Genomic DNA, 10,487 nt, shown 5'->3' on the forward strand with positions numbered 1-10,487 from the left:
GACATCATAAAACTGTTACACGAGGGGAAAGATTTTTCAAGAAATTTAGAGATTTCTGGACTATCAAATGCCAGATTAAAGTAATGTCACTTTAATGTCAGTGATCCGTCTCACTGACACCCATATTCAGGGTGCTGCTTTATATAGGGTGGCGCTTTCTACGGCGGTCTTGATATGCACTGCACCTCTGGAGGATGCGCGTAATTTATGATGAGGCGCACGAGGTGAAAACCATGGACACAACACGGGGACTATTTGTGTTTAGTCCGTGGTTTTCACGGATCATTGGTAGAACATGCTGCGGAAATTCTTTTTCAGCCTAGCGGAGTCCGTGGAATACGGATGACGCGCGGAGGGCAAAAAACAGACCGGACGCAGACCAAACACAGACATGAACTATTGACCATCTTGTCACAGAGGTCATCATCACGTGTGAACAAGGCCTTAGCGTTCATGCACACGAATGTGTGCCGCCCATTCCGTGCACTGGGGACCGCAAATTGTATCTTCTGGATTGTGGACCCGCGGTGCCCGATTTGCAGGCCGCAATACGGGCACCGGCCAACAACGGCTGTGGGCACAAGTTCTTTTTCTAATGCAGGTTTTTAGCACAAATACTACAAAACCGTGAAAACAATGGAGGACGCGATAAATAAAAAAAAAGCACCTGCTGCCCTTATGGACATTCCTTGCACATGATGGAAAAGTAGTACATGATCACCTGCGACCAATTAAAGTCTACAATATTTATAAAAACAAAATTATGAGGGCCCCTGAGAAGCAGCTGATCAATAAAGGCCCGTGGTGCTGCGGTGGCCCTTGCCGTGGGAGACCTGGAGCTGCCCATTCGTTTTTAATGAGTGTTTTGAAAGGGGGGTCCAGGAGGTTTTCCCCAAAAATGCTAAATGAAATCTAAAGGAGAAGTAAGGGGACCCCCATGGGGTACTACTGCCTCGCTGCATCCACCACTAGAGCACGAACCCGTGCATCCGGTATATAGCGCCTCCTGTTAATGGTTAACGATTCTTTACATAACCCCAAAACCAGACAGCGATCTGGAAGCAAAACAGGAGTAATGCTTCCATGTATATCTCCTGTTATCAGCGGACATCTGGTCAACTCTCTGAGGAATGCCAGGAATCCAACACACTCACATCTGCCGCAAACTATGTCCCTTCAAAGGGAACCTCCTGCTAGGCTTGGTTTCCACTTGCTCCACTATCTGGCACCATCATCGCCATCAAAATGCCCATCAAAATGCCAGTTATAAAGTCTACTTCACACCAGTCGTACGAGCAACCCAAATATGCACCCCCCCCAAAAAAAACAACAAAAAAAAAACAAAAACACACACACACATATATATATATATATGATAATAAACCTGTAAATAATAGGGCTCAGGCAGGCCCCCATACCCTCAGCTGTGAGGGCTCAGGCAGGCCTCCGTACATTCAGCAATGGGGACTCGGGCAGGCCCCTATACCCTCAGCTGTGAGGACTCAGGCAGGCCCCCATATCCTCAGTGCTGGAGACTCAGGCAGGCCTGTATACCCTCAGCTGTGAGGACTCAGGCAGGCCCCCATATCCTCAGTGCTGGAGACTCAGGCAGGCCTGTATACCCTCAGGTGTGATCACTCAGGCAGGCCTGTATACCCTCAGGTGTGATCACTCAGGCAGGCTTCTATACTCCCTGTGAGGTCTCAGGCAGGCCCCCATATCCTCAGTGCTGGGGACTCAGGCAGGCCTGTATACCCTCAGCTGTGGGGACTCAGGCAGGCCCCTATACCCTCAGCTGTGAGGACTCAGGCAGGCCCCCATATCCTCAGTGCTGGGGACTCAGGCAGGCCCCCATACCCTCAGGTGTGATCACTCAGGCAGGCTTCTATACTCCCAGCTGTGAGGACTCAGGCAGGCCCCCATTCCCCCGACCTGGTCACGGTCACACCCCCTGCAAGTACAATTGGTTTGGGCATGCTAAAATCTAACTGCCTGATCCGTATTTCTCATATAGGTCACTGTAAAATGGCCGGACTACGGTCGCCTCCACGTTTCCATGCCATACCCTCTGCAGCGAACTCAAGGTACACAATAAATCTCCTGTAACATTTAAAGGGGTATACCACTTTCAGAAATGTATGCAACTATAGGTATAATGAAGTTACGTAATTTCCCAATACACTTTCTGTATCAATTCCCAATGATTTTCAAAATCTCTGCTTGCTGTCATTCACTATTGACTCCCATGGTATACGGATCTGCCCTGGTCATATGACGGGCACAGGGGTCCTTGGCTCCTTTCACCTTGGGCATCAGAGATCTGTCCTCTAGCAAAAGGTTCCTCATGAACGACAGCAAGCAGAGATCTTGAAAATTGATACAGAAATTCTACAGGAAAATGGTGCGACTTTTCGTCCCACAAAGGATAACATTTATCGGACGCTTGTCCACATTTCGCACATGACCACTTGTCGCCACCCCGACCTAAGACCTGCGAAAACCTGACATGGCAGACATCACAAATCTGCTCATGGCGACCAAATTCTTTGCAATCTGCTGTTCCAATTATGAAAACAAAACAAAACAAAAGATGTGAAAAAAATAATAATTTCCACAAAAACACCTTGTTCGATGTCACCAGTGTGCATCACACGACATCTCAGCAACGTATGGGTTAACTTTTATGCACAACACGCTTTTTACTTAGCCCCGCCTCTTCGCCTTATAAGGAACTGCATGCAGCACGGGCGCGCGACGTACACACACACAGCCGCTACGGAAATGAAACTCCCTCCTGAATATTCATCAGGTCCTATTTTACATGTTTCACCAATCGACAGCACAGGGCGGGGTTTCTTTTCCAGGCTTGGTTGAGCCAGCAAAGGGAAAACCCCTGCCTGTAGAACGAGTCGATTCGTCCAATCAGAGCGCGAGAGGCGAGTGGGGTGACTCCGCGTCATCCGCCGAGCTCTGATTACATCATGTGGTCCTCCAAGGAGTTAATGATTGGTCACATGGTTCTCCTGCTTCGCATTCCACCGCCGACGCGCGGGAGGGCGATTTTTTATTTTTTTTTGTGTGTACCGTAGCCTACACAAGCGTCCTGTATAATGGAGGAGTATTATTCTCACAGGATTGTGGGACATGAAATTATCGTAATAAACCAGAATTATAAACATTATTGAGGTGACCCAAAATGGTCGCGAAACCATTGAAATACATATTTTGAGACATTCTTCCAGTCAGAAAAAGCGCACGTGACGCTTATTTTCTGCCATAACCCATAGACGTAAATATTCCCTGACAAGCGCTACTAATTTTTTGGTGGAAAAAGTTGAATCTACGATAATCGTATGCTGCCATAATACCGTGTGTTGAGAAATATTGCATTTTTTACCTCAAATGCTATAATTATAACGTTTTACAGCTAACGATGAAAAATAAAATTATGCGTGTCCTTTATTACATGGATCTCAGCTATGGAGGTGAAAACTGCGTCACAAACACAGCACATGTGAATACGCCTCTAAACAGCTTCCAGCCCCCCCCCCCTTCAGTTAGTGAACTGTACCAGATCGCCTTAGGATTCTATGGTGATCCCAGATTAGTCCATTTGGAATGCGGGGGGGGGGTCATTCTTGGATATGCTTTGCCGCTGTCTGACAAAGCCTAAGAAATATTAGTGTAGGGCAAAATTCACATTATCTTTTATCTGCCCTCTCGCTGGCCCATAGAAGTCTATGTATACCGTAAGATGATGAGCACAGGTTTCTCCCAGACCAGGGATCGGCAACCTTTATGCAAATTTCCTAAAATTCAGCCTTGAGCCTGTATATAAAAGTACCGTCATTACGGCATTTTTTCCCGTATACGTCTGGTACAGGGATCGGCAACCTTTGGCGCGCCAGCTGCTGTGACACTACAATACCCAGCATGCACACTCGCTCGTTTGTTCTTGTAAATCCCATACAAGAGGATTACGGGAGTTGTAGTTTCAAAAACAGCTGGAGTGCCGGAGGTTGTCGATCCCTGTCCCAGACGTATACGGAAAAAATGCCATAAAGACGGTACTATTATATATACGGCCTCAAGGATGAATTTTAAGAAAATTTGCGTAAAGTCACCTTTAAGACGCCCATGGTGGTGCCCAGGCTTTGGGGGAGCCACTTCTAGTCTCCAGTTTGAGAAGAGCCGCACATTGATGGGGGCCCCAAATAGCAAATAGTGTGCAGAACTCTCTACTGAGGTTTAATTAACCCTTTATGTAAACAAACTGAGGGAGATTTATCAAATGTGGTACAAATGGCTTAGTTTAGTTGCCCACAGCAACCAATCAGCTCTGTGAAAAATGAAAGGTGGAATCTGGGTGGTTGCTATGGGAACTAAACTAAGCCAGTTTCCCTTTGCACCAATTTTGATAAATCTCTCCCAATTTTCTATGGAGCCACATCAGATCTATGCTTAACAGAATGACAGAAGTCACGTATCTCCAGTGCCGAGAACCTGTGTGACCGACGTCACTGGACTGTAATAAGGTCTGGGCTTTAGGGTTACTGCCCCTTTAACAATAGCTCTATCTATTCAGTCATTCAAGTAATAGTATAACTGCGAGTATAGATAGAAGTATATGGGTGCACCTGAGCGCGGTAATAACCAGAACGTCACATGTTAATGGAAAAGATCCATAGAGTAAAGTTTATTTGAAGTCACATCCTTGTACATAGGAGCAGTATTATAGTAGTTATATTCTTGTACATAGGAGGCAGTATTATAGTAGTTATATCCTTGTACATAGGAGCAGTATTATAGTAGTTATATTCTTGTACATAGGAGCAGTATTATAGTAGTTATATTCTTGTACGTAGGAGGCAGTATTATAGTAGTTATATTCTTGTACATAGGAGGCAGTATTATAGTAGTTATATCCTTGTACATAGGAGCAGTATTATAGTAGTTATATTCTTGTACATAGGAGCAGTATTATAGTAGTTATATTCTTGTACGTAGGAGGCAGTATTATAGTAGTTATATTCTTGTACATAGGAGGCAGTATTATAGTAGTTATATTCTTGTACATAGGAGGCAGTATGATAGTAGTTATATTCTTGTACACAGGGGCAGTATTATAGTAGTTATATTCTTGTACATAGGAGCAGTATTATAGTAGTTATATTCTTGTACATAGGAGGCAGTATTATAGTAGTTATATTCTTGTACATAGGAGCAGTATTATAGTAGTTATATTCTTGTACATAGGAGGCAGTATTATAGTAGTTATATTCTTGTACATAGGAGCAGTATTATAGTAGTTATATTCTTGTACATAGGAGGCAGTATTATAGTAGTTATATTCTTGTACAATAGGAGGCAGTATTATAGTAGTTATATTCTTATACATAGGAGGTAGTATTATAGTAGTTATATTCTTGTACATAGGAGCAGTATTATAGTAGTTATATTCCTGTACATAGGAGGCAGTATTATAGTAGTTATATTCTTGTACATAGGAGGCAGTATTATAGTAGTTATATTCTTGTACATAGGAGGCAGTATTATAGTAGTTATATTCCTGTACATAGAAGGCAGTATTATAGTAGTTATATTCTTTATCAAATTTCTTTTTATTTGAGAAAAATATACAGTCATGTAGAGAGTCATACATTATGTGTCCAGACGCAGCTGGACAAGTGCATAGATAGCCAACACAATATATTCAAGATAGTTGCATACACGACTTCAAATAATAAAGTGACAAATGTAAACAAATATCTAACGAGGGGGGGGCTATGACAAGACAAAGGAAGGTGGGATAGGGGAGGGGGAGAGTTGGATGTCAATCACAATCTTAAATCAAGACATATCTAAGCCTAGAATTTGCGATATAGCTTCCAAGGAGACCATAGTTTTACAAAAACTGCTCTAGAGTGACTTTCCCAGTGGGCTAATTCTTCAAACCGATATAGTTGGTCAATTTTTTCGGTCCACATCAAGAACGAGGGAGCTGATTCATTTTTCCACAATAGAGGGACCAGCAATCGAGCTGCTGTAATAAGCATGGTTTGTAGATTGTACTTTGAGGGGGTTAGCGTGCCATTTGGACACCAGAGCAGCAGGAGTTTTGCGTCTAAGGTAATCTGGCTATTACATATCTTGTTGATAGTTGTTTGTACTTCCACCCAAAACGGTTTTATTTTCTCGCAGCTCCACCAAATATGAGATAAAGAACCGATATCTCCTCCACACCTCCAGCAACCGTTTGGGATAGCGGGATTGAGCTTGTGAAGGAACTCCGGTGTCTTATACCATCTTGTAAGTAATTTATAAGAGTTTGCCTGTATTCTAATACAACGGTTGAAACCATGTGAGTGTGTGAGGATGAACGCTTTTTCAGGTTCTGACAGGGACAGGGACAGCTCCTTCTCCCAGGCTGCAAGGAACCACAGATCTGGAGGTGCGGAGGAGAGTAGCTCCCTGTAGAATGTGGAGAGAGGTTTCTTGGGGCGAAGGGCGTTAGAGATTTTCCCCTCCAACCAAGAGGGATCTCCCGTAGGCCTGGGAAAAGATTTCAGAAGCGCCAGATCTTTCTTAAAAGCCATAAGCGCTAGGAAAGAGGCTTCCTGAACCCTAGGGATTTCATATATTTTACTCCAATTTAAGGCACCTGATACAGTTATGATGTCTTTCAGTTTAAAGTTAGATAGTAAAGCCCAAATTCCTGTTGCATCAGAGGTGGTAGGGTGAACATGTGCCTGCAGCAGCTCTAAGGGGAGACTCAAGCTTGGGAACCCAAGGGTCGAGGACCCATATAATTTGGTCCATTCCAGTAACAGACCCTTCCATAAGGGCGAGGTAAATTTATTATTAGCAGTACATTTGCGCACGCCCCATAGAACTAACTTGTCCCTATATGAAAGCAAATTACACTCCAGTCGGGAGACAAGGCCGAGAGGGCGCCAAGAGATGAGGCTCAGAGCTCTGTTCAGCATTGATGCTTTGTAATAAAGGTATATGTCGGGTAGGCCGAAGCCTCCCAACCTCCTCTCCCGAGTGAGAGTGGCATAAGCCAACCTAGGGGACTTGCCAGACCAAACAAAGGTTGAGATGACCCTGCGGACCTCCACAAAGAAGGAATGGGGTAGCCAGATAGGAAGTGTTTGGATGAGATAGAGCAGTCTGGGGACAATAAAAGCTTTAATGAAGTTTTTCCGCCCAATCCAAGAGATAAACGGGAGTTTTAGAGAGTGTAAGTGTGTTCTAATAGATTTCAGTAAAGGGACATAATTTAACTCGAAAAGATCTTCTGGTTTTGCTGAGATATGGGTACCTAGAAAAGGGATTGACTTAGTGGCCCACGAAAAAGCAGCGGAACCTTTAAGCGTGTCTACAGTAGCAGGTGGGCAAGAAATATTCAGGGCCTGTGACTTAGTATAGTTGATCTTAAAATTTGAGACCGCTCCATATTCTTCAAAAAGGGCTTGAAGTCTGGGGAAAGAGGTTAGAGGGTTGGACGTTATGACCAAAAGGTCGTCTGCAAAAGCGGCCGTTAGATGGGTATGCGACCCCACGGTGATCCCCTTAATATCTGGGTCTTGCCTGATCCTGGCCAGCAGGGTCTCCATGACAACAACAAAGAGGGCAGGCGAGAGTGGGCACCCCTGCCTAGTCCCATTAGTAATGGGAAAAGCTGGAGAGAGTGTTCCATTAATCCGTATTCTGGCAGAGGGGAGCGAATAAAGTGAGAAAATGGATTGGATAAACTGGTCCGGAAGGCCAAACTTCGACAGTGCCCGAGACATGAATTGCCAGCTGATCCTGTCAAAGGCCTTTTCTGCGTCTGTACTGAGAAGAGCTAAAGGTATTGAGTGCTGACGAGCATGCGTGATCAATTGTATGACACGGACCGTATTTTCACTCCCCTGCCTGCCAGAGACGAACCCCACCTGCTCCTCGTTGATAATGCCAGGGAGAACCGACTGAATCCGTTGAGCCAAAATTTTGGCCCACCACTTCACATCAGTATTTAGAAGCGAGATAGGACGGTAACTCCCGCATTTTAGGGGGTCCTTATTTTCCTTGTGGATTACCGTGATATGGGCTGAAAGCGATTGGGGAGGAAGGGAACCTCCTTGGAGTAAGTGGTTACATAAGGTATTAAAATGGGGAATTAGGGTCTGCTTAAAGGATTTGTAGTAAGAGATGGTAAAACCATCGGGGCCTGGACTTTTGCCCGAAGGTATGGAGGAGAGAACCTTACCAATTTCATCGTCTGTGACAGGAGATAAGAGCTGAGCTGACTGAGCGGGGGTAATATTAGGTAACTGGAGGGAGGAGAGAAACTTCTCAGTTGCCTCACCTAATTGAGCTGGTGACATATTATCTGGTGTTTTAAGGTTGTATAGGTCCCTATAGAAGGCACAAAAGGTCTTTGCTATATCTGGGGTACCTTTATGAAGGACTCCTCTGTCATCTTTAACTGCAGCAATAAAGGAGTCAGTTTTTTGTTTCTTCACTAAAGCGGACATTAGCCTATTCCCTTTGTCCCCGTGTGCATATGAGCGGAATTTGGCTCTAAGTAACAGCTTAGCTGACGTGACATTTAACAGGTTCTTGAGCTTAGTACGGGCTTCTGAGAGCTCCAAGGCACAGCTAAGGGCCTGGGAGGCTTTGTGCGTTAGCTCTAGAGTCTGAATCTGGGAGAGAAGTGTCGCCACAGCCTGATTCCGCTGTTTTTTAATATGTGCACCCAAGGCTATTAGTTCTCCCCTCAGGACAGCTTTGTGGGTTTCCCAAATAATGGAAGGGGAGGGAGCGTCAGGGCCTGAAGTATTAGTTGTGAAGAAATCAGTTATGATAGAAGATAATTTAGCAGCATGGGAGGGGTCTGAGATAATGGTCTCGTTAATGCGCCAATTCCATTCCCTCTTTGGGAGGTCCAGCAGGGACACACTCAAAAATACCGGAGCGTGGTCAGACAGGGTGATGTTCCCTATGTGAGAATTTATAACTCTGTTAGCACAGGATTTGGATAAAAATAGATAATCTAATCTATGGTAAGATAGTTTAGCAGCTGAATAAAAGGAAAAATCCCTACCAGTAGGGTTTGTGGTGCGCCAGATATCTAGAACCCCTAACCTCTGTAGGGCCAATTTAAGGCGCCGCAACCGGGCATGTGTAATGGCAGACTTCCCATTTGAGGAATCTAATGTAGGATCAAGGGTAGCATTAAAATCACCTCCTAGAATAACCATTCCCTCCTTAAAGGAGGATAGTAGGCCTAGGGTCTGAACGAGCCAAGCAACCTGCCCTCTGTTGGGAGCATATACAGTTGCCAGGGTAACAGGAGTGTCAGCGATAGTGCCCTTAACAAACAGGTAACGACCCTCAGGGTCTGCAGATACGGCAGAATGCTTAAAGGGGAGCTGCTTGTGGATCGCTATGCTGACACCCCTGCTAGCCGAACTATACGTGCTGTGGAACCACTGGGAAAATCTTTTGGGGGGCAGTTTGGGGATCTTACCCTCTCGGAAGTGGGTTTCCTGGAAGAATGCTATAGACACTTTATCCCTCTGTAAAAGGGCCAGGATTTGGGACCGCTTGCAAGGCTCGTTCATTCCCCGGGCGTTAAATGAAGAAATCACAATAGACGACATTCTGAAATAAAAAATAGACAATCAGCATTTGAAAATGCAGTATATGACATCTGATGGAGGGGGAGGGGGGGGGGAAACACACGAGGAAAGGAGGGGAGACAAACAAATAAGCCACATAACAATGGTGCAAATACATTTTGCGCAGGGAGCTCTACTGAGCACCTGACAGTACGACCCTTTCTCATCACGGCAACCAGCCGGGGTCTGTCAGGTGGGGGGTCCCGCAGAGCTATAGAGGGCCAAATACTGGCCATCTCACAAGGAAAAAGGGGTGACCCAAAGGTGAAACCGGGTTAACCCCTGCAATTATCAAATGAGCAAGTAGCAGGCAAGGTCCAGAACTTTAAACAAACCAGTAAACCATCTGGAAACGGATCAGCCTCATTAGAACCCTGGAACAGCCTTCATCCACAACAGGCGGACAGGACAGGCCTGGAATAGGGCCCTGTGCCCTCAGAAAACGGTGAGGCACCAGGTAACTTCTCCAGGAGGCGCTCAGTCCCGGTCATTTCGGTCAGAGCTGGAAACAATGCAGAAATCTTCTGTAGAACTTCTTATATTCAGGTAGGAGGGTAATCAGGCTTCTCAGCCCTAGCTTTGGGCGACTTTTTGTTGTAAACAGGGCGCCATTCAGCTGCTTGGGGTGGCGGGAGGGGAGGATCCCCCATGTCGGCCGGCATCCATGAGGGAATATCGATCGGGGGTAACCCCAACTGGGCCCAGCTGGCATGCAGATCCCTCGGCGAGCGGATGGTGATCTGGCGTCCGTTTTTGAGGACTGCGATTCCGAACGGGTAAAGCCACCGGAACGGGGTAGCTGCAGCTCTAAGGGCATCC

This window comes from Bufo bufo, chromosome 7, assembly GCF_905171765.1.
Source record: "Bufo bufo chromosome 7, aBufBuf1.1, whole genome shotgun sequence".
Classification (NCBI taxonomy): domain Eukaryota; kingdom Metazoa; phylum Chordata; class Amphibia; order Anura; family Bufonidae; genus Bufo; species Bufo bufo.